General features: G+C 35.7%; 1 protein-coding gene across 1 annotated transcript in view; it reads right to left on the bottom strand.

Annotated features, from left to right (window-relative positions):
* The window catches only part of LOC307185613 (uncharacterized protein), a 913,805-nt gene that overhangs the window by 281,526 nt on the left and 611,628 nt on the right, over nucleotides 1-20,651 (bottom strand). The gene's annotated exons all lie outside the window — the stretch shown is intronic.

Genomic DNA, 20,651 nt, shown 5'->3' with positions numbered 1-20,651 from the left:
TGCATTTAAAATTAGGAATGAAACCAAACAATGCCCCATTCCTGTTTCAAGATTGCCATGGGGGACCTAGTTAGTATATTACAATGAGGTCAAGAAATAAAATATGTATGATCACAAAGAAAAAATAAAATCTTTCTTATTCTCTTTTTTTAGAAAAGGACAGTTATCAAGAGCTATGTTCAATTTTGGAAGGCCTAGTTAATGGTTTAGGTCATAAACTGTTGTTAAAAAGGATCATTTCGACTTAAAGTAACATAAGCCAGCACATAATCAGTTGAATTACCTGTTTCAATTGCAGTAAAAAAAGAGAAACTTTTCATATTCAATTGTTTAAAATGAATCAAAGAAGTCAATACTTTCACTCTCTTTAAACCCTATGATAATGAAAACTATTAAAGCAAACCCTGGAAAAAACATCTCCACTATATTGTGGTTTTAATTAATTGTCATTATTATATAAGTTGCTGTCAATAGAAGTCAACTTCAAATTTGCCTATTTAAGATGAAGAAACATTGTAGTAGTTATTGTGTATTTAAATTAGCACACATTTAAATGAAATTATTAGATTACAATAACACTTGATTTATTAACATTGTTAGAATATATTCAATAAAAGTAAATTTTCTGAAAAAGAAATTTATTGCTTTGATCACTGATTATTTTTATTCTATTCATTTTTTAATTTTTTCTAAAAGGTAAAAATTCTCCACATTTTATTATACACAGTATTCAGGATGATTTAATCCTTTCCTGTCTTTCCTGATTCATTCTGAGCATTACCTGTTATATACTGTTTCATATACCTAGCTACAGATGTATATTTTTGCCATCAATTATTCTAAATGACTCCCAATAGCTATGTTTTTATATTAGTTGCTTCTGTATGTTTTCTTCATACCTAGTTGTTATTTCACTCAAAAACATTCAACGATATTTGTGATGTGCCCACAATTTGCCAAGAATATTCTAGTACTGAGGATATAGCAATGGACAAAGATTCTTGTCCTCATGATGTTTAGATTGTCATCTCATAGCATTGTCAGGATTTCTGTTTCTACTGATTTCCCTCCTTTCCATCTGCAATATTTGCAATCCACTGTAAATTCATAAGATTTCTTTTAATCTTGATAAGAAAATCAGATACTGACCTCCTTAGATCAGTATCCTTACTCTGATGCACAAGAAATTATAAATAAATAGTACCTGAATAACAAATAACTATACATGTTTCTTTGACGCTAAATGTTTTATTCACAAATTTCTGGCAGTGCCACTGGGTTTAAACAGAAAAAAGAAATAGAACTCTATAAGTAAGCTGGTATTAAACTTCAGACTACCATGCAGACAGGAAAAATATGAGGCAACTCAACTTTCTGGTTAAGTAAAATGCTTTACTGAAATTTACACCTGCAAGCCTTCCCTCATTCTGTTTACTCATCTATGGGATTCTCACTACAAGTTCACCCAGAAATTTTCTACTATTCCTTTAAGATCCAGCACAAATTTCACTTCCTTAGGGATACTTTCTCTAGCTCCATCAGGCAAACGCACTGCTCCCCATTCTGGTCTCCTGTGGACATTGGTATGTATATTTAATTGTTTAAATAAATATTTTATTGTTTAAATGTTTATTAAATAAAAATATTAATTTAATAAAAATCTTAAAATAAAAAGTTTAATTTAAAAATTGGTGTGTATATTTATTGTAACACACATCACACTGTTTTGTTTATTTGGATATTTGGCTATACCTGTGCACTATGAACTCCAAAAGAATGGGGTGATGGGGTATTCCTGCTTCTGTTCTCTAGCATTTAAAAGTCAATACATAGAATGGGTTTCCAAAATCTTTGATGGAGTCGGGTAGTCTAGTCGTAAGCAACATGAGCTATTAATATTAAGCTAATGCCATTACTGAGCCTGCTCTCTAGAGCTCATGAGCCACAACTACTGAGCCTGAGAGCCTCAACTACTGAGCCTGCGAGCCACAACTACTGAAGCCCATGCGCCTAGAGCCCGTGCTCTGCAACAAGAGAAGCCACTACAATGAGAAGCCCGCACAACACAACGAAGAGTAGCCCCCGCTCGCCACGACTAGAGAAAGCCCGCGTGCAGCAACAGAGACCCAACGCAGCCAAAAATAAATAAATAAATTTATTTTTTTAAAAAAAGGAAATCCTTCCATTTGTAAAAATATAGATGAAACTTGAGAGCATTCTGCTAAGTGAAATAAATCCGAGAAAGACAAATATTCTATGACCTCACTTATATGTAGAATCCAAAAAAAAAAAAAAAAAAAAACAGCTCCTAGAAACAGAGGTTGGGGGTTAGGGGACATGAATGGTGGGAGAATTGGGTGAAGGATGCCAAAAGGTAGAAACTTCCAGTTACAAGATAAATAAGTTCTTGGGATGTAATGTACAGCATGGTGACTATAGCTAACAATACTGTATTGTATATTTGAAATTTAGGAGCATAGATCTTAAAGTTCTCAATACAAGGAAGAAACTTTGTAACTATGTGAGGTATGGATGTTTACTAAACCTATTGTGGCAGTCATTTAATAATTTATAATATATAAAATCATTATGTTGTATGCCTGAAATTTATACAATGTTATATATCAAGTATATCGCAATAAAACTGGAAAAAAAAAGATTAAGTTCATGTCCTGCTCTATCACTGTATTCAAGGTAGCTGTGCAGCTTAAAGTAAGGCATTACTATTCCCCTGCCTCAGTGTTAGGGTCTATAAATCTTAGATAATAATAGTTTCTATCTCATAGAGTTATTACATAATAAAAGAAATAATTAACCCAAAATATCTGAGTGCTCCAAAGAGCTTCACTAATGTTCACTGAGTATTATTCTTAAATTAATTTTAATTAAACTTACCAATCTTGTATGTAGGTAGTAAGATAACAATATTTATTGAACTACCATTGTAGACAGGGAAATAAATTCCATTGGGAAAAAATTAAAAGACCCAATTCCTGTCTGAGGTAAGTTCAGAAACCTACAGTTAATGCCATTCAATTGTTATAAATGCTGTGCACATATTTCTTGGTTATGCAGACATTGATTTATGAACAACATATATAAACTCTACAACCTTACAAAATATTATAAACAAAGACTCTACATTACGTGCAAATATTTTGTTGGATGTGTTTAAATTGAGGCACGTGTTTTGACAGGAAGAATTAGGAAAAGGCACTCTCTGTTTTCCAAATGTTCCTGCCTAAGACATGAGATTTACATTTATTCTAGGTAAAGATATTGAAGTAAATTAAAAATTCCTCACCTTATGATCATATGTATTTGCTAGAGTGAAGGAAATAGCTAAGGACATTTAGCCTATATATAAAACAGAAGCACAGGAGATTAATGTAAACATGTTTTTATTTGAAATATCAGAAAACTGATACACCTTGAAACTTCATTTTGCTTATTAAGGATCTAACGAAGAAACAAGCCTTTTAATATTGGGCCAATCATGTTGTCTAGTAAAATAAATTTTAAAAACCAAAGAACTTTGGTTATGGAGTTAAAGCTTAAATATCTGGTACTGAAACTTTAATATTCTTGTGCCAAACCTTCCTTAGAAATACTGTGAAAGTGTGCTGTGGTGCTCAGAGCTCTTCTTTTTAAAATAAAATATGAAAGCTTTTAATTTATTGTTGAATTCAGAGTATCAGCTAAATTTATCATAAACTCTTGAAAATATGAAATAATGGTTTGCAGTTGCACTTTCCCAGATGATGAAGCAGGTTTACGGCAAGAACCAGAAGTTGATCTCCCATCAGTCCTGATCAGGCTGAATCAGCCAGGGACGAGCAAAAGCTGCCTGGAGCTCAGCTTTTAAAACAATGTGACAATGTAATAATTCCTTCCATCACAATGTTTCCTATCAGAAAAAAAGAAACAGCTGATTCCCAAATAATAATTGATCCCAGCATTCTGAGGCACAAGCCAGCCAAAACTTGTCTGATCATTTTAATGCAAAATCACTACATATCAAGAATTCAAGTCCAGTTGTCTAGGGCTTTACAATCATGTTCAAAACACACTGTAGCCATTGTGTTATGGTCATATCCTCTGATTGGCTGGCTGAGGATTTGGAAATCCTTGGTCATATTTATCTATTTCTGGTATCCCAGTAGGAGTTCAGTAATCTGGAGTTCTCTGCATCTTGCCAGCCAATGAGTGCACAGGGAGAGTCATGCATTTGATAAAATTTGCTTTGAGAAAATCCCAGCCCCACATCTCCCTCCCTAAAAGGCTGGGGAGGGTACATACTTTTCAACGCTTTCTTTTTTCCCCTCAACAGATAGTTGGGTCAACATTAACTCTGATGAGGAGTAAGACAAGCATTGTCCTCATGGGGCCTGTACACACAGGGAAAGTTATGGGACTCCCCAAAACAGCCAACGATTCCAGTTTTAGTACTCAGTTACAGGAAGGCTTGAAAGATAATGAAAAGAAGACAGACAAATACATACCATTATTATGAGCAGCAAAGAAAGAATGAAAGAGACATTGTGTTGTTTTTCCCAGATTTAGAAAAGAATCTGCCACTTAAAATTAAAACTTTTGGTGTCATTCAATTGCACTGAAAGAAGTTTAAAAATCTAAATATAGTTAAAAACACAGACTGTAGGTCTAGGAGAAAATTATCTAAGAGTCCTATTGCCTTATAGCTTTATCTTTCCCCCTGTGCAACAGAACTGCTACAGAATGTAAATCCCACTTGAATCCTTTCTTTTCTTAATTTAGTAAGAGTTGAAAAACCATCTTCGCTTTTCTATACTGTACCAAAGTATATGTCACTACGTACACATTAACCAGCACAAATTATTTTAAACTGACAATAATTTCTGAGTCCTAATAAAAAGAGTGGTTTTAAATACTGATGTTCATTCAAAATGTATATCACATGCTATTTAGGAATCAAAAATATATCTTTTCTATGTTGCAATCTGTATTAAATGGAATTTTTTAAAGGTTTGCCTATTGCTACAATATTCTTGAAAAGAGACTGAGTGATTTTATTCATGGGGCTTAGCATATTATAGTAAACTCATCAAGGGAAAATGTTTTTGAAAACACATTTATAATAAAACAGAGGACATACATATAAAGTAGGGCATTTGAATTACATTAAAAGACAAATATGGAAACTCACTAGTGTAGAAATTATATTTTACAGGAAAATATGGACATCTTGAAAACCTCAAGAAGGTGCAGACAAGAGCTTGATTATTTGGATATTTGCTGTACACGCTCCAAAATGTTCTTAGATAGCATCACCACCAAATTTTCTTTGTATATCATTGTAAATCTTATCTTTTGCCATTGCTCAGAAAAATCTGGAAGCTCTCTAAACACACAGTATCGAATTCTAACTTTAAAAATAATAGAGTATGTATGCATTCACACTGGGCAATCTACTATAGGAATAAATTCAAATTGACAAACATTAATGGAGTTTCTTCTCTATATATACAAAGTAGAGTACAGGTCCTCAGCTTCTATGGGACCTGTCTGGCACTAGCTATGATCTAATGGTCCAATGGAATTATCCCAGGCATTCAGGCTGACACTATAGTCAAATCCTTATATCAAGGCTTATCGGCGAAACAATTACATCAAAGGAAGAGAATTTGAAAAATGCATTCTGAATTTAGCGCATTACACTTTTCCTAAAGCAGCAGTAAAGACATAGTTTTTGCTCAATGCATATTATTAAGTCAACCAAACTTGAACATTAATACTTACTAAATAGATTCATATTTTGTACCATTTCCATTTAGGATCATACTAAAATAATATATTTGTTCTTAATTTATTTCCTTCAGGGAATGTGAACATATTCAACTAAATTGATGAGGTAAACATACTAGCTTTGAGTTTAGAGGCTAGAAAGTACATGCCCCAGTTTTGCTGGGACAAAGCAATGAAGAGGAAACATGGGCAATTTCTCAGAAGCTCAGATTCAGAGTACTATGATTTCAAATAAATACTGTTCATCTAAGTGACTCACTTCTAGTGTATGGTTGAGAACCATTTCAAATGCCCTCTTCCAAATAGATATCTCATCTCTTTTTCACATAGTGTTTATGTATAAAAAGTCATCATCAAGTGTTCATAGCTTTTTTTATTAACTTAAAACAATTTCCAAGGTAATAAGTTTACAAATTGTACAAACAGAACAGATAGAGACCATGGAATCTTTCAAACTTAAAGATTCTGGTTTGCTCTTATAGCTTTCATTTTGCTTCCTTGCTTTTGTTCTTATTTAATCTTGAACTGTCATCATTAGTAATATCAATGCCTAACAAGAAACTGATTACAAAAGATTTTATAAAGGAATTTGTATCGATATAATTAATGCACTACATCCGGAGGTCACTTTCTAAAAACAAAACCCTGAAATATGACATAACTATACTGTCCACTTTATATACATTTTCTCATTTTATCTCATAACAAATCTTTGGGGTATATATTATCATTATCCCATTTTACAGATGAGAAAAAAAAAGATTTGAAAGTTTGACATTTTCCCAAGATCACAGAGCTTGTAGTTTTTCTAACACCAAGCCTATACTCTTCACGACTATGCCATGCAGCCAAAAAAAAAAAAAAAAAAATGGTGTTTGCGTTTACATCAACACAAAGAGAGTGTAACTATCCTCCCACTAAGAAGAGGTTTCTCTCCCCATCTGAACAGTCATGGTTCAGAGGTCAGCAAACTATACTCCAAGGACCAAATCCAGTTAATCACTTACTTTTGTAAATAAAGGGTTTTTTTGGAACAGAGCTACACTCATTCTTTCCCATTATGTATGACTGCCTTCACATTACAATAGCAGAGTTAAATAGTTGCAACAGATACCCTCTGGTCTGCAAAGCCTAAAATACTATCTGACTCTTTATGGAAGATATTTGCCAACCTCTAATACATGACTGACAAATATAGGGAAGTGGTGATGTAAAGTGTTTTGATTGGGGGAGGGTCTTTTGCTAAATACCAACTTGTAGATAGGAAGCATGTCAAGAAGAATGGGATTTATGGAACAAATATAAATGCAGAACAGGAATTAGGAAGGATGGAAATCAAGGCTAAGGTGAACACATCCACAGAGCACTCACAGGATAATCTCAAAGAGGCCAAGTTGCCTGCTGACTTTTTTTTTTTTTTAACATCTTTATTGGAGTATAATTGCTTTACAATGGTGTGTTAGTTTCTGCTTTATAACAAAGTGAATCAGTTATACATATACATATGTCCCCTTACCTCTCCCCTCTTGCATCTCCCTCCCTCCCACCCTCCCTATCCCACCCCTCTAGGTGGTCACAAAGCACCTAGCTGATCTCCCTGTGCTATGCAGCTGCTTCCCACTAGCTATCTATTTTACATTTGGTAGTGTATATGTGTCCATGCCACTCTCTCACTTTGTCCCAGCTTACCCTTCCCCCTCCCCGCATCCTCAAGTCCATTCTCTAGTAGGTCTGCATCTTTATTCCCATCTTGCCCCTAGGTTCTTCAGGACCATTTTTTTTATTAGATTCCATATATATGTTGGCATACGGTATTTGTTTTTCTCTTTCTGTTTAATTCAGTCTGTACGACAGTCTCCAGGTCCATCCACCTCACTACAAATAACTCATTTTCGTTCCTTTTTATGGCTGAGTAATATTCCATTGTATATATGTGCCACATTATCTTTATCCATTCATCTGTTGATGGACCCTTCAGTTGCTTCCATGTCCTGGTTATTATAAATAGAGCTGCAATGTACATTTTGGAACATAACTCCTTTTGAATTATGGTTTTCTCAGGGTATATGCCCAGTAGTGGGATTGCTGGGTCGTATGGTAGTTCTATTTTTAGTTTTCTAAGGAACCTCCATACTGTTCTCCATAGTAGCTGTATCAATTTACATTCCCACCAACAGTGCAAGAGGGTTCCCTTTTCTCCACACTCTCTCCAGCATTTATTGTTTGTAGATTTTTTGATGATGGCAGTTCTGATGGTGTGAGATGATATCTGATTGTAGTTTTGATTTGCATTTCTCTAATGATTAGTGATGTTGAGCATTCTTTCATGTGTCTGTTAGCAATCTGTATATCTGCTTTGGAGAAATGTCTATTTAGGTCTTCTGCCCATTTTTGGATTAGGTTGTTTGTTTTTTTAATATTGAGCAGTATGAGCTGCTTGTAAATTTTGGAGATTAATCCTTTGTCAGTTGCTTCATTTGAAAATATTTTCTCCCATTCTGAGGGTTGTCTATTTCTTTTCTTTATGGTTTCCTTTGCTGTGCAAAAGCTTTTAAGTATCATTAGGTCCCATTTGTTTATTTTTGTTTTTATTTCCATTCCTCTAGGAGGTGGGTCAAAAAGGATCTTGCTGTGATTTATGTCATAGAGTGTTCTGCCTATGAGAAACTCTATGAGTTTGATAGTGTTTGGTCTTACATTTAGGTCTTTAATCCATTTTGAGTTTATTTTTGTGTATGGTTTTAGGGAGTGTTCTAATTTCATTCTTTTATATGTAGCTATCTAGTTTTCCCAGCACAACTTAAAGAAGAGGCTGTCTTTTCTCCACTGTATATTCTTGCCTCCTTTATCAAAGATAAGGTGACCATAGGTACGTGGGTTTATCTTTGGGCTTTCTATCCTGTTCCATTGATCTATATTTCTGTTTCTGTGCCAGTACCATACTGTCTTGATTACTGTAGCTCTGTAGTATAGTCTGAAGTCAGGGAGCCTGATTCCTCCAGCTCCATTTTTCTTTGTCAAGATTGCTTTGGCTATTCGGGGTCTTTTGTGTTTCCATACAAATTGTGAAATATTTTGCTCTAGTTCTGTGAAAAATGCCCGTGGTAGCTTGATAGGGATTGCATTGAATCTGTAGATTGCTTTGGGTAGTAGAGTCATTTTCACAATGTTGATTCTTCCAATCCAAGAACACGGTATATCTCTCCATCTATTTGTATCACTTTAATTTCTTTCATCAGTGTCTTATAATTATCTGCATACAGGTCTTTTGTCTCCTTAGGTAGGTTTATTCCTAGATATTTTATTCTTTTTGTCACAATGGTAAATGGGAGTGTTTTCTTAATTTCACTTTCAGATTTTTCATCATTAGTGTATAGGAATGCAAGAGATTTCTGTGCATTACTTTTGTATCCTGCTACTTTACCAAATTCATTGATTAGCTCTAGTAGTTTCCTGGTAGCGTCTTTAGGATTCTCTACGTATAGCATCATGTCATCTGCAAACAGTGACAGCTTTACTTCTTCTTTTGCAATTTGGATTCCTTTTATTTCCTTTTCTTCTCTGATTGCTGTCACTAAAACTTCCAAAACTATGTTGAATAACAGTGGTGAGAGTGGAAAACCTTGTCTTGTTCCTGATCTTAGTGGAAATGGTTTCAGTTTTTCACCATTGAGGACGATGATGGCCGTGGGTTTGTCATATATGGCGTTTATTATATGGAGGAAAGTTCCCTCTATGCTTACTTTCTGGAGGGCTTTTTATCATAAATGGGTGTTGAATTTTGTTGAAAGCTTTTGTGCATCTATTGAGATGATCATATAGTTTGCTCCTTCAATTTGTTAATATGGTGCATCACGATTGATTTGCATATATTGAAGAAGCCTTGCATTCCTGGGATAAACTCCACTTGATCATAGTGTATGATCTTTTTAATGTGGTGGTGTATTCGGTTTGCTAGTATTTTGTTGATGAGTTTTGCATCTATGTTCATCAGTGATATTGGCCTGTAGTTTTCCTTCTTTGTGACATCCTTGTCTGGTTTTGGTATCAAGGTGATGGTGGCCTCGTAGAATGAGTTTGGGAGTGTTCCTCCCTCTGCTATATTTTGGAAGAGTTTGAGAAGGATAGGTGTTAGCTCTTCTCTAAATGTTTGATAGATTTTCCCTGTGAAGCCATCTGGTCCTGGGCTTTTGTTTGTTGGAAGATTTTTAATCACAGTTTCAATTTCAGTGCTTGTGATTGGTCTGTTCATATTTTCTATTTATTTCTGGTTCATTCTCGGAAGGTTGTGCATTTCTAAGAATTTGTCCATTTCTTCCAAGTTGTCCATTTTATTGGCATAGAGTTGCTTGTAGTAATCTCTCATGATCCTTTGTATTTCTGCAGTGTCAGTTGTTACTTCTACTTTTTCATTTCTAATTCTATTGATTTGCATCTTCCCCCTTTTTTTCTTGATAAGTCTGTCTAATGGTTTATCAATTTTATCTTCTCAAAGAACCAGCTTTTAGTTTTACTGATCTTTGCTATCATTTCCTTCATTTCTTTTTCATTTATTTCTGATCTGATATTTATGAATTCTTTCCTTCTGCTAACTTTGAGGTTTTTTTGTTCTTCTTTCTCTAACTGCTTTAGGTGTAAGGTTAGGTTGTTTATTTGAGATGTTTCTTGTTTCTTATGGAAGGACTGCATTGCTATAAACTTCCCTCTTAGAACTGCTTTTACTGCATCCCATAGGTTTTGGGTCGTTGTGTTTTCACTGTCATTTGTTTCTAGGTATTTTTTGATTTCCTCTTTGATTTCCTCGTGATCTCTTTGTTATTAAGTAGTGTGTTGTTTAGCCTCCATGTGGCTGTATTTCTTACAGATTTTTTCCTGTAATTGATATCTAGTCTCATAGCATTGTGGTTGGAAAAGATACTTGATGTAATTTCAATTTTCTTAAATTTACCAAGGCTTGATTTGTGACCCAAGAAATGATGTACCCTGGAGAATGTTCCATAAGCACTTGAGAAGAATGTGTATTCTGTTGTTTTTGGATGAAATATCCATAAATATCAATTAAGCCCATTTTGTTTAATGTATCATTTAAAGCTTGTGTTTCCTTATTTATTTTCAATTTGGATGATCTGTCCATTGGTGAAAGTGGGATGTTAAAGTGCCCTACTATGATTGTGTTCCTGTTGATTTCTCCTTTTATAGCTGTTAGTATTTGTCTTATGTATTGACGTGCTCCTATGTTGGGTGCATAAATATTTATAATTGTTATATCTTCTTTTTCGATTAATCCATTGATCATTATGTAGTGTCCTTCTTTGTCTCTTGTAACAGTCTTTGTTTTAAAGTCTATTTTATCTGATATGAGAATTGCTACTTCCGCTTTCTTTTGATTTCCATTTGCATGGAATATCTTTTTCCATCCCCTCACTTTCAGTCTGTATGTTCCTAGGTCTGAAGTGGTTCTCTTGTAGACAGCATATATATGGGTCTTGTTTTTGTATCCATTCAGCCAATCTATGTCTTTTGGTTGGAGCATTTAATCCATTTACATTTAAGGTAATTATCGATATGTATGTTCCTATTACCATTTTCTTAATTGTTTGGGTTTATTATTGTAGGTGTCTGCTGACCTTTAATCTATTGAATTAATCTGGACTCATGTGATTTTTGTTGACCAGCTCTGTGTATGCAGATCTATGAAATCCTTCTCTGAGTAAGGCCTTACAATATTTGTTGTTACTCTGCAAATTTATTCATACTTTCCATGTAAACTTAAATTGTACATGGTATCAGGATAAGAGATGTCTCCATTCCACTAGAGAGTTGATTATTTTCCAATTTTAAGGAATAAAGTGGTCTTGTCTGAAAAATTTTAAGTAGGTGTAGAATTATGTCTCTCTCCATTGTTAATACAACCAGATGATTTTGATCATTAGCTGTAATCATTGATTTACACAGCAGTTTGCCTCTAGAAGGAACTCTAAAAGTGAAATCCCAGAGGAACACTGACTTGTCTTAATACAATATATGTGCCCAATGGAATTTAAACATTTCCAGGCTGAAAAAGGACTTAACTTAGATAATGAGTGTTCACATGCTCACACACACACATCTTCTCCCACACATACATACCATCACATACTGCAAGAAGCTCTCAGAAATTTTAACATCCTACATTATTGGCACATTTCCAGTGAATTAAAAAAAAAAAAGGAGTAAAATTCCTAGATGATGACACAGTTTCCCAAATCATTTCCCAGCTTTTCCCTGAGCCACTAGTTCTTAAAACATAAAAGAAGAGAGGGCACTTTTCATTTGAAAAAATGGTCTATAAAGTTCATATGGGAGGGAAAGAGCATTTGCCAAAGTGATTAAGTCCATGTGTGAAAGACTAAGTGAAACCTTCAGGCATTCTGTCGCACGTTATTTTCACTTTTCTTCAATTTACACAGCCATGTGGGTGGCCACATGTCTATTTGTTTTGTTTGTTTTTCAACAAGTGAAACTAGAGGTTGAGAAGTGGAGGTTAGAGGGGCACGTTTTTTAACTCATAGAAGTCATGGTTTTATTATTTTCAGATTAAGTCGATGTGCAATTGAACAAGTTCTCTCATTAGCTGAACCCAGAAACAGATGGCAGTTGTGCTTATGAGGTTACTTCGTGCAGCTCATGTATTTGAGTACATTTTTATCTTTCCTTTTGCTTACACAACGTTACACCCTCCACTTACACAGCTGGCATCCTAAGACAAAGAGAGTGAGAATATCAATCTTTATATAAGAATTTCATAGAGAGAAAAAAACAGAGTTCTTATCATGTTGATGCTACAGTTGTTGTTTCTAAAGAGCATTCACATAACTTTCTTAATTTATATAATTTAAGAAACTTAAATATTACATTGGATACTATGATTAGTCTTACATATTAAGTGTGGTTAGCAATGAACAATTTGAAAAATAAAATTTTGAGAAGTCATTCCCTCTTTAATACACTCTGTTAAATATCTATCATGTAAACAGTCCTATCATGTAAAAGAAATTGGCCTAAGAAATCTGCACTTGTAGCAAAATGTACGATAAATTACTAATAAATTAGTATTCAGTGACAGTATGTTTCTCATTTTAAATATCACTTTTTGATAGATTTTTACATGACTTTAATAATTCATTCTGGCAAGGAATTTCAACCAAGGATTTCTACTATTTCACTCAGCTTAGTTTCACTTTTATATCTATGTAAAAAGGAATAAAGTGGAGTAAAGGAAACAATCCAAAAATAAAAGCCTGACATCTCACAGTGTAAAAATGGTGGCATATGATTTATCTAAATGAATTTTTTCCTTTTCAGATATTTGATTTTTTTTGACCCTAGTGAGTTTATCATAACTTCTCTGTTCAAGGAACAATATCATGATCATTCCGGCAACAGCCCTCTTTTGTTTTGTTTTGTAATTTTTCTCCTTCATTTTTCATCACAATGTTCACCTCCCCCTATTCCATATACACCATATCTTTTAATGTGCTTTATCTGCATACTTGCATATTCATGTACCCTCTCAAAAATGTGGGTTTCCTGGGTGTGGGAGTGTATTTTAATGTATACAGATGGTACTTTGCTATAGTAATTATACTGGTTTTTAAATTTTTACTCAAAAATCAATTTTGAACATCAACACAAGTTTCTGTAGATATTTACACATCAATTTTTTTACTGGCTGATAACACTTTGTATATATTTACACTGTATTTAATCTATGTGTTCCATAATGATGAACACCTGGGTCATCACCAACTCCTCAACAACCACAAAAATACTCCCCTACTTCCTTCATGCTTCTGACTTTATGGACCTATGCAAGAAATTCCCTGGAATATATGTTTAGGATTTCCATATAAATGCATAATTTCATTAAGCTCTATTAACTGCTCTCCAGAATAACTGTATTGTTTTGGTCTCCTACAAGCAGATCATGAGGCTTCCTGTTTCCACACATCTACACATTCACTTCGAATTACCTGACATAGCTGCCAATCTGATGAATTAAAGCTAGCAAAAAACCTTCTTTTTCCCTCCTCTGTTTATTAGTAAGATTGATAATCATCCTTTTTATGATCATTAGCCTACTTATATATTTCTCTTCTGTGAATTGTCCATCCATACACTTCAACTATTTTTTTTCATAGGGGTTTCTTGTCTTTTTTCTTGATTTGCAGAAGTTTCCTCTGCTTTCCAGATATTAAAACTATACTCATTTGAAATATTCCCTAATTCCATCATCTATGTCTTTGAACATACATTTAATGTGGGCATATCCATCAGTTTCCTTTTGATTTATGGCTAGAACATTTATCTTAAGAAGTCTTTCCCCACTTCACGGTTACAGACATTCTCCCGTCTGTGTACGTGTGTGTGTGTATGTGTGTGTGTGTGAATACTCATACACATATGTATTTCATTGTATTATTTTTCTATTTAAGGCTTAGCTATTTGGATTCCACTTTTGTATAAGCTTTTTATTACTTATTTTTTTATTTAGTAGGCCATTTTTCCCAAGACAATCACACAACTCAGCTTTGCTCATTGATTTGTGACGCTATCTTTGTCATAGATCAATTTTTCCTATACATATGACTCAACACATCAACTCTGTAATATTTTCCTTTCATCTATTTACATGTTTTTATTTTTATGCCCACATTTTTATTTTTTATTGAAGTAAAACAAATATATGAAAGGTACACAAAACATGACAGTACAGCTAAATGAGTAAAACTGATTAAGAAATAAAATATTACTAGCACCCTTCCAGTCTATATACCATTCCACCTGCCCAAAGATAATAACTCTCCTGAGCTTTAACACTATGATTATTTAGAAGTGTGTTAGTTAATTAGCAGATATATGGTAAGTTTTAGTAACTATTTATTTATAGAGTAATTCTACTATGGTAGAGAACACACTCTATGATTTCACACTTTTGAAATTTGTTGACACATACTTTATTCTACAGCCTAAGGTCAATTGTTATAAATGTTTCATGTATACTTTAAGATAATGTCTTCTGTTATTTATTGCTCTTCTTGCTCAATATTCTACATGCTTAATGTTTTTTTTGTTTATTCCATCAATTTTCAGAGGTGTATTAAGATTTCCCACTAAATGTATGGCATTCATTTTTCATCTCAAAATCACCTAATTTTTATATATTGAGAATATTTTATTATATAAATATATATTTTGAATTTATATATCTTCCTGGTAAATTGACTTTTTATCATGATAAAATCATTAATCACTATGAAATATTAATCACTATGAAATTACTGCTAATTTTGGCTTAAATCTTCTATCTTATCATTTGCTTTCTATTTGTCCTTCCTGTCCTGTGTTTGCTTTTTCTCTCTTTTCAGAGTTTATTTTCGATTGAATGTCTATCTCAGATAGAATTATTCTATTAATCTCAGATTTCTTGTATGGTGACTCTAGAAATTACAATATGCACCCATGCATGCACTCCCAGTTAAATATCCTTGACTACTAAAATTAGTACCTTATTTTCTCCAGGAAAATGCAAGGATCTTCGAATGCCTTTTCTTTATTCCTGTCCTTCTCATACTGACTTATGTACTAGTGTAGTACTTACGCACTTGTGTTTAATTATATACATATTTTAAACCCACACATCATTATTAGTACTTTTAGTCAAAATATATTTAGATTTATCCTTATATTTTCCTTTATTGTGGTTTATCATTACTTCTTAATATCTGAGATTCCAAGATTATTTGCCTTCTGATAGAAGGAACACACTCTATTTTTTGTTTACTACATGTATTGATATAATAATAATGAATCCTCACATTTTCTGTTTGTTTATAAATATATTTAGAGAAACCTGGAAGAACATCAATTGCACTCTAAAAATCCAGATCACCTTCAAAATAATAAGTTTTCTTGACCTCATGAGAGAGATAAGTCACACAGAACTCAAGAAGTATTAATTCCACAGACAGCAAATCCCTTTGAAAAGAGACAGAAAGCACAGACTGGAAAAGCATAGGAAGAAGAGCTGTTACCCATACAAATGGGTAAGGAAAAATAAGCTGAAATTTTAATTTATTTCTAAAGGCTAGGTATAGGAAAGAATATAGAACCCCTGGCCACCCCAGACACAAGGTAAGGTCACACTTACAATCAACTACGCATGGATCTCTAGCTGGTATGCACATGAAAAGGGAAGACAGGGCATTAGAGAAACCCTTGCTTGTGGCAGGCAGAAGCATGCAGAAGGAGCACGATCACTGCTATAGGAGTCACAAAGGATTACTTGCTCCTGCTTTAGCTCACTGCTCCCGGGGGTCAAAAGTCCCAAACTTCTGAGGGAGAAGCAGAAATTTTTGTCACTCCCACTGCGTACTAAAGACACACTGCTGGAGGAAGTAAAAGAAATGTGTCTTTATTTCATTTTAGAAGGATATGTTCAATGACCAAGTTGACCATTGCATACTTATTTTCACTGCTTTAAAAATATAATTCTGTGATTTTCTGGTTTCTGTTATTTCTGTTAGTCTTACTTTTGCTCCTTTGAAAATAATTTCTCTTTTAAACTTTAAAAATTGCATTGTTGCCTGGTTTCAATAGTTTTATTACAATGTTGAGATGTCATTTCCTCTGATTATCATGTTTGATAATTTGTGATTATCAAATTTGTGATCCTGCTTTCAAATTTGTGATCTATGACTTTTATCAGTTTTTAAAAAATTCTCAGACACTTTCTCTTCAAGTGTGTTCAAGAAGTTCATTTATTTCTGGGATCTCAATTACACATATGTTAGATCTTCTTGCTCTTCCTTTATCTCTTTTGGCTTATCTTTTGTGTTTTCCAAACTTTTGTCTCTACACAGTTTTTCTGAATAATTTCTTCTCTGGTGTCTTACAGTTTTACATTTGCTCTTCATCTATACCAAATTTGCCATTAACTTCATCCACTAAGTACAAAATTTTGGTTATTATATTTTTTTCAATTCTATAATTTCTATGAATCCCTTAAAAAATAATTCCTAGTTCTCTGCCAAATGCTCTAATGTTAACATTTATGACTGATTTTTTGTTTGTTTGTTTGTTAGATAATACATAAGAAAAACTTCTGAAGATAATTTGAAACATAGGATGATGATATCTTTCCCCAGAGAAAACTTGTACATGTTTTCAGGATGGTACAGGCATTATCATTAGTGATTATTAATCTGTTTAGAGATTAAGACTCTTTGAAGTTGGGCCTCAGTATTTATGACATCTGATCTATTTCCACTTCATCCTTACTCTTATGGCTTAGTCCATTTTTGTCCCCACCTAAGTCCTGGGAGGTACCAGGCTTCCCTTCATAAAGTTGTAAACTCTAATTTTTGTCCTTCTAGCTGCTTTAATATATTAAAACTTTATTCCACTTTTCAGGCTCCAAGATACTTCTTCATGCATTGGTTTATGCCCCTACATGAAAAACAGCACCAAATCTGTCTTACCCCTCTGAGCTTCCTTTTTCTACTGGATGTTGTCCCAATATTTTATTCTTTACCTTTCTTTACCTTTCAAATATGTCTTTTTTTAATGTTTTGCCTACCTTTTCTAGTTGTACTCTGATGAAGATTAGATCAAAAGACCTATTACCACATACAGACTTTCCAAGATGGCAGAGGAGTAGGAGGACGTGGAGTTTGTCTCTCCCTACAAATGCATCAAAAACACACCTACGAATGGAACAGTTCTCACAGAGCACCTGCTGAACACTAGCAGAGGACCTCGGACACCTAAAAGGACAAGAAAGATCCCCGTGTAACTGGGTGGGACAAAAGAAAGAAGAAGGGAAAAGGAAAAGGAGAGGAATAAGGACAGGACTTGCACCTCTGTTGCAAAATTGAAGGTGAGGAGAGGTTCCGGCATCTGGGGAAGCCCTCCTCACCAGCAGGGAGATCAGCTGGGATAGAAGGGGAGCTTTGGGAGCTCGGAGGAGAGCCCTGAAACCAGTCTGTGGCAGGTAGGACAGAGTGAGACCTATATAGATGGTCCATGGCACAGCCCTGCATGCCCCAGCCTGAGACAGGTGTCTGCCAGTGCATACAGGGGCTGGGTGCTGGAACGTGGGGTTTGGAGAACAGACTCGACGGGGGGGACTGCTGTTGACTGTGAGGAGACAGCCTGAGGGGATGGGAGGGAGGAGCTCCGCAACCAGGAATGCTTGCGGAGGAAGCCCAGACTGCCACAGAGGCAAAGTGCCATTGCTGGATGATGCAAAAAGGGTGGGGCTGCCATTACAACATCGCTCTTCACGCGATGACCCCTGCTTCCACTGGCAATAGGGAGGGCTCCGGCTGTAGCCAGCTAGCGTGCCCCTACCATTACCTCCTGCACCTCCTGCCCACACTGGGCAACCCGCTCGCCCCATCACTTCCTGATGGGTTCTTGTGTTCCAATCACTATTGTCGACTCGACTTCTTCCTGCCTGAGAGACTCCTGTGCTCTGGCAATCTCTGGAGCAGATTCCACTGGGAGGAACACATGCAGAGGTGGGACCGAAATTACAGCTAAGCCCCAGGGGCCACGTGACTAAGGAGAGCTAAAGTCTCTCTTCACGGCTGTGCCAACTGCAGAGTTATAACCCCACTGACAGCTTCTTAAATTCAGCACCTGCAAAACATCCAAACGGACAAGTGCTTCTATAGATTGGATGGGTCTGGCTTTAGCAGCTGTGGGCTGTACACATGGGGGTTGGGCCAGGCCAGAGTCTGAGCAGCCTCCATAGCTCCCACAGCAGGTTCAGGTGCACGATCACTGCAGTCCTGGGACCTGACCTCAGCAGATCTGCACCAGTGGCCTGGTGAAAACAATGACTGAGAGTCACCAGGGCCAACTGCCGGCATACCCACAGTTCAGGTGGGATCAAGAGCAGTGCCAACAACAGTTTACTTTGTGAGCCTGCACAGTGTGCAAAAGGGGACACAACAGAGCAGTCACAGGTGAACTGCTGCAGAGGAGGAATACTCAGTGGCTTCTCTCACAGTGGGAGTGCTCCAATCCAACCTGCCTCACACTGCAGATCAGAAACACAGCTAAGAAACAGATCTGGGGGCCTCTACTCCAACAACCAAGGAGGAGACCCCACTCCTGACAGGGCAGTGACAACCACAGAGCAAAGGCAAGGTCCCGCTCAATATCCAGGGAAGGCTCTGGTCACCACACCACCAGTCAAGCCCCTATCAAGGGGATAATGGCACTTGCCTCTGGACCAACCTCACTGACCAGGGGGCAGACAGCAGAAGCAAGGAGAACTACAGTCTTACAGCCTGAAGAAAGGAAACCACAAACACAGGAAGCTGGACAAAATGAGAAGACAAAGAAATATGTTGCAGACAAATGAGCAAGATAGAAACCTACAAGAAAAACTAAATCAAGAGGAGATAGGCAGGGACTTCCTCGATGGCACAGTGTTAAGAATCCACCTGTCAATGCAGGGGACATGGGTTCGATCCCTGGTATGGGAAGATCCCACATGCCGCGGAGCAACTAAGCCCATGCACCACAACTACTGAGCCTGCACTCTAGAGCCCATGAGCCACAACGACTGAGCCCATGTGCCACAACTACTGAAGCCCATGTGCCTAGAGCCTGTGCTCCACAACAAGGGAAGCCACCGCAGTGAGGAACCTGCACACCGCAATGAAAAGTAGCCCCTGCTCACCATAACTAGAGAAAGGCCATGCACAGCAATGATGACCCAACACAGCCAAAAAATAAATAACTTAAATAAATAAATTAAAAAAACAAGAGGAGATAGGAAATCTACCTGAAAAAGAATTCAGAGTAATGATAGTAAAGATGATCCAAGATCTCAGAAAAAGAATGGAGGCAAGGATTGAGAAGATATAAGAAATGTTTAACAAAGACCTAGAAGAACTAAAGAACAAACAAACAGAGATGAACAACACAACAGAATTGAAAAATACACTAGAAGGAATCAGTAGCAGGATAACTGAGGCAGAAGAACAGATAAGTGAGCTGGAAGGCAGAATGACAGAAGTCACTGCCACAAAACAGAATAAAGAAAAAATAATGAAAAGAAATGAGGACAGTCACAGAGACATCTGGGACAACATTAAATGCACCAACATTCGAATTACAGGGGTCCCAAGGAAGAAGAAGAAAAAGAGAAAGAGCCTGAGAAAATATTTGAAGAGTGCACTTCTTAAGTGAGCACAGAACATTCTCCAGATAGATCACATCTAGGGTCACAAATCAAGCCTCGATAAATTTAAGAAAATTGAAATCATATCAAGCATTTTTTCCAACCACAACACCATGAGATTAGAAATTAATTACAGGAAAAAAAACCTGTAAAAAACACAAACACATGGAGGCTAAACAATCTGTTACAAAATAACCCATGGATCACTGAAGATATCAAAGAGGAAATCAAAAAATACCTAGAGACAAATGACAATGAAAACACAGTGATCCAAAACCTATGGGATACAGCAAAAGCTTGTTCTAACAAGGAAGTTTATAGCAATAAAATCTTACCTCAAGAAACAAGAAATATCTCAAACAACCTAACCTTACACCTAAAGAAGAGCAAAGAAAACCCAAAGTGAGTAGAAGGAAAGAAATCATAAAGATCAGAGCAGAAATAAATGAAATAGAGATGAAGAACAGAATAGCAAAGAACAATGAAACTAAAAGCTGGTTCTTGGAGAAGATAAAAATTGATGAACCTTTAGACAGACTCATCAAGAAAAAAACGGATAGGACCCAAATCAATAAAATTAGAAATGAAAAAGGACAATGGACACCACAGAAATATAAAGGATCATAAGAGA

The sequence above is a fragment of the Stenella coeruleoalba genome (genome assembly GCF_951394435.1).
Source record: "Stenella coeruleoalba genome assembly, chromosome: 4".
NCBI classification, from domain to species: domain Eukaryota; kingdom Metazoa; phylum Chordata; class Mammalia; order Artiodactyla; family Delphinidae; genus Stenella; species Stenella coeruleoalba.
Note: the sequence above shows the minus strand (reverse complement) of the source record. Positions and strands in the feature narration are given on the sequence as shown.